Here is a 5,406-nt window from a genome sequence, read left to right as displayed (position 1 = left end):
GTGAATTTGCCTCATCATCATTCATGAAATATTTCAAATTCCTATTATGTGAAAGACATAGTTCTATATGCTGAGAATATATCAGTGGTCAAGACAATGGCCCTAACATCATGGACCAGAAAATTAGATATTACTCACAGAGGAATAGGTTGGCACATTGACCATGATCAGATAATTTGCTCCCAACCCCTGTTTTATTCCTAACTTTTTGTTTTGTGCAATGAGCTATAAGATAGGGCCTGGTGTGAGGGTTCAGCATGCAGGATTGCCATAATAATAGTGGTCCTCACGTGTGAAATGAAAATTACACCTAACAGGTACAATGTATACTATCTGAGGGATGGGCATACTTACAATTTTGACTCAAATGAGTACAAAAGCAATTTGTGTAACCAAAATATCCATACCACTGTAATATTCTGAAATATTCTGATATTAAAAAAGAAAGAAAATTACATGAGAAATATATATGACAGACTAACTCTGCATCATGCTGTCTGTACTTTTTATTTTTGCTTGTATTTCCATAAAACCAAAGGAATTAGTTTCCTTAAGATGTTTCTGAACTCATTACAATGCCAAAGAAAATGGATCTTTTCATAAAAAAAAATTACCTTAGTAAATTATTTTATTTCTATTATTTTGCATTGCCTTTTCAACTGTAATATGACAAATCGCTTGCTAAATTTATATTTATTATTAGAATTACTAGCTCCTTACTACAACATGGCAAGTTTTTTGTTGTAATCATGTTTTTAACATTACAATATCTAGTATGTAGCAGGTGCTCTATAACTATTTAGTGAATGAATAAATAAAAAAATCATTGGTTTCTTTTTTAGAATGCCTTTCTGTAGAAGTCCAGTTAAATGATTTTAACAGTAACCAACCAGAAAAAAAATGATGAGAACCTAATCTCAGGCAGTGGCCATGAGGTGGAGATATTAATAATATATTTCATATGTAAAACATGGTGGGATTTGATTACTGATTGGTTTGAGCTGTGACAATGAGCATAGAGTTGAAGATAACTCTAAAATTCCTAGTTTGTGAGTTTGGGTAATCATATTAAATGGGATTTCAAAAAAGTACTCGATTAAGGGCAGCATTTGGGGACTTGGAGTGGGGAAATAATGAGTTAAGTTATGGACAGTTAGTTTTTCTAAGTACTTTTCTTCAAGTCGGGTACACAGAATACAGCTAGAAAACAAATCTAGACCTCAAAAGAGGTCAAGACTGAAGGCAGGGACTTAGGAGTCATTGGTCTACAGTGTAATTGACAGGATGGGAATGGATGGTAATAACTTCAGAGAACTGAGAGTGTAGAAATAAAGGTATTCTGGCCACAGGGTTGATGTGAATATCAAAAGATATGATGAATGTGAAAACACTTTGTAAACTACAAAGTCCCATGTAGAAGTTATCGCTATTATTAATTCCAGAAGGCTCCCTGAAGAAATAGGTTTGAACTAGGTTTTCAGGAAGACGCGGGATATCCTAGAATTGTATTTGATTAAGTATAACAGAAACTCAACTCCAGCGTCTTAATTCAACTAAATAGGGATTTATTTTTTCAAAAAAGAAGACAAAAGGTAGGAATCTCAGAGCTTGTGTGGTAGCTCTCTAATGCCATAAAGGTTTCAGCTCCTGTCTTTGTGTCTTATCATCTTTTTATGTGGTTTTTCCACTTCATGGTCATCTCCAGATAGCAGGATGACTTTCCTATCATCACTCTTGTGTCTGTCATCCAAGGAGGTTAAAGAAATAGGAACGGAAAAGAAGAAGATTCAGAGTCTCTATCAGGAAAGTGAACTTTACCAAAATTATTTACTAGGCTTTAGCTAGAACTTCTAATTGTAAAGAAAGCGTCAAGAGAAATGTTGTTTTGTTGTTCTTTAGCCAAAGATATTGCCACTCCAGAATAAGGGTTGCTTTAATAAAGAGGGGAAGCACGAATAATAAAAAGGGGTAGAATAAAGCTAGCTGTACCAAGGAGCATAGCAGTCACAAGGGGTATAGATGATAATGTATATGGGGGAAATCATGTAAACAGAAGTAGTGGTTTACTAATAGCTAATATTTTATACAGATTTTGAGATTTATGAAATATTCATTTGGCATCTAATTTAATCATAATGATATTCCTGGATTATAATCTCAGTAGGCCCCCAAATATAAACAATTTGTGATCAGTGTATTAGCCGAGAAGTAGGCACAATTCATCATATTTGAACTTTATTACATTGATAGAATTATTTAATGGAGATTTTCAAAAACGAGAAAACACACAACCTCACCTGTCTCTTGAATTCAAGTTTTATTTATAATGGAATGGATCATCTCCAAATTATCTGTCAATTTGTCTAATGCTTTAAAGAAACTTCTTCAATTGAAAATGATGATCACTGCCAAAACTCACACAAGAGTAAATAGAAAATCTGAATAGGCCTATATCTATTAAAGAAATTAAATCAATAATTAAAACCTTCTAAAATAGAAAGGTCCAGATGGGTTCCCTGGTGAATTCTATCAAAAATTTAAGGAATAAATTATACCAATTCTCTACAAATCTCTTTCAGAAGACAGAGGGAGAGGAAATACTTCCTAACTCATTCTACGAGGTCAGCATTACCCTAATACCAAAATTAGACAAGGACATTACAAGAAAATGAAACTATAGACAAATATCTCTTATGAATATAGATCCAAAATCTTCAAAAAAATATTAGCAAATTTAATTCAACAATATCTAATAAGAATTAACTCTGTGTCTCCTCCTGCTTCTGCATTTGTTAACTCCCACCAACATCCAGACAGATAAGCAAACACACAAATAAAAACACTGTGGCTGTGGTAGCCAGCCTTTAAGATGGCTTCCAGCAATCTTTGCCTCTTGTTATTCACACCCTTTTGTAGTCCCTACTCACATTGAATCATGGCCAGTCTATATAACTAATGAAATATGTTGGCATTAAGTAATGGCATAAGCTTTGCAAGGCTAGATATTAAAGGCATTGCAGCTTTCATCTTAGTTTCTTGAGTTGTTCTCTCTCGGGGAAGCCAGCCTTCATGAGAAGAGAGCATTCAAGTAGCTCTGAGGAGAAGCCTACATGAAGAGGAACTGAGGCCTGCCACCAACAACCAGCATCAGCTTGCCGACCATGTGATCCAAACCCCACTTAAATCTTTACATGACTGAAACCTCTAGCTGACATATGACTGAAGCTGCAGCTGCCATGTGACTGCAACTTCATGAGAAACCCTGAGCCTGTTCTGTCCAGTCATGCTGCTAACAAATTCCTAATGCAGAGAAACCATGAGAGATAATAAATGGTTATTATTGTTTCAAGGCAGTAAATTTTAGAATAATTTGTTATATGAATTAGATAACTAATATAATAGCCAAGCCTATTGGGGGTTTAATTAGTTTTCTAAAGGTGTGGGGGTATTATGAAAAGGGGATTTCACTGCACAAGAACTTTTATTTCTGCCATGTGCCTCCTTCTCTCATCCTGTCTTCCATTTCCACCCGACTCCATCTCAATCTTCTATAACCTCCCACTCACCCCCATCACCCCCAACAGGCAATGTTAGCTCTGTCATAACTCCCTCTTCTGGGGTTCCTTTTCCTAAGCTCCCTGGAATTCTAATAAATAAAATTGTATCTCTTATCTTGTTTTAAACTAAGCCTTTGTTATTTAGGGGTCTAATATTAAAACAGGTAAAAAGGAAGCTACTCTAGCGGAACAGGCTAAGGAAGCAAACCTCATGCCCCCTTACTTCACAGACACTAACATACAGAGACATATGCAAGCACACACACAACACACAAATCCACATATATGATAGCCTGTGAGCCATTTCTGTGGAACATAGTTTGCACTTCAAAATTCAAGATCAATATTTCCCAAGGCGGAGAGGTTATGCTATCATCATCTTGATAGCAACAATTCTTACTCATGAAATACTCTCTCTCAGAATTAGGGGATATATATATCAACCCTGTACACTGGGCACTGAATATCCTTCATCACAACCTTAGACATTATGACAAACAGCAGCACATCTCTACATTTCCAGATATTTCCAGTAGGTGGTACTGCCCTTGATAGTTAGAACCATTTCTTAAACCACACACACACACAAAAATTGTTTCTGTAGCAGCCAGACCATTAGAGAGCTGAATGCCAAGACATTTTGTTGGTGTTATACAAAATCTATTATTGTTTGTTGTAATGTCATATATTTATGTTGAGTATAAGAGACTGCCTCATGAAATTATTCTTACCTTGAGGAGGTTATTCATTACATTATATTCTATCTTATTTATGATGGCTTTGGAGAAAATGTCTTGTTATTTTACCAGGAAAAACTGCTTCTCCCGCAACTGGTTTGTTTTTAAGCTTATAGGCACCGTAAATTGTGCCCTTGAGCATTAATTTAAGACAGATATGTAGCATATCTCCAACAAGTGACTATATATGATTTTGTGGCACAAATTTTATATGGATCTCACTCCATCTCTACCTTACTTTCTTATTCTATTTTATTCTCTTTTTTTGCCAACTTAAAATTTAATTTTATCTTGTATTTATTTTTGGAACCCATCTTAAAGACTTTTATAAATGACAATGCATCAATCCTTAAGCATGCATTACTGTAGAGTGGTATATTAATAAGAGGACTTATAATAGAGCACAAATCCCTAAGTCAGGATTCTAGTCCAGAAAGTGTATGATTTTATCTGAGGCTAGTCAGAATATATTTAATTGAAAGCTCTGCTTTACATGAGAAGTTGGGCCAAATGTTGATTTGGACAAAAGTGAACATAGTAAAGTGGGAAAAAATGATTTAAAGGCTGGCATCAAAATGACTCTTACACAGAGAACGGTCATGGAGAGTTCCACTTGAGCCAAGACCCATTGTGCATCTTCATTCCCCAGCTTAACTTGAGTTAAGCTTCTCTACAGGTGTGGCCAAAAAGATGGGACTTCCTTATCCCTAGGCTCCCAATTAAGGATTCCTGTATCTTACTAGGAGGGGTCGCCTGCCAGCATTTCCAACCCCCTCCAGCTGTAAGTTGAAGAGGCTAAATTCCTGGTGTTTGTGCCCGAGAGGTTGGGGTTCTCTTCCTCCACCCAGTCCCCATTCAAAAGAAAACATCTCTATATTAGGTTCAGCTAGTCAAGAATGTTGATGCCTCAATTTCCCTCACTCCAACTCATCATAGGACAGAGGTTTCAGGACCAAGAGGCAGTCCAAGAAGAGCAGAAGCTACTACCCTGCTCAGATCCTAGAATAGTGGCTTGGAGACTTTGCCCAGGGAGAAAGGCAGTTTGTAAGAAAAGACTCTCAAATTCTCTCCAAAGAAACTAACTTTCTTTGAAACAGAGTGTTCAAGCCTAA

This window comes from Propithecus coquereli, unplaced genomic scaffold (assembly GCF_000956105.1).
Source record: "Propithecus coquereli isolate 6110/MARCELLA unplaced genomic scaffold, Pcoq_1.0 Scaffold265, whole genome shotgun sequence".
In the NCBI taxonomy this organism is placed as follows: domain Eukaryota; kingdom Metazoa; phylum Chordata; class Mammalia; order Primates; family Indriidae; genus Propithecus; species Propithecus coquereli.
Note: the sequence above shows the minus strand (reverse complement) of the source record.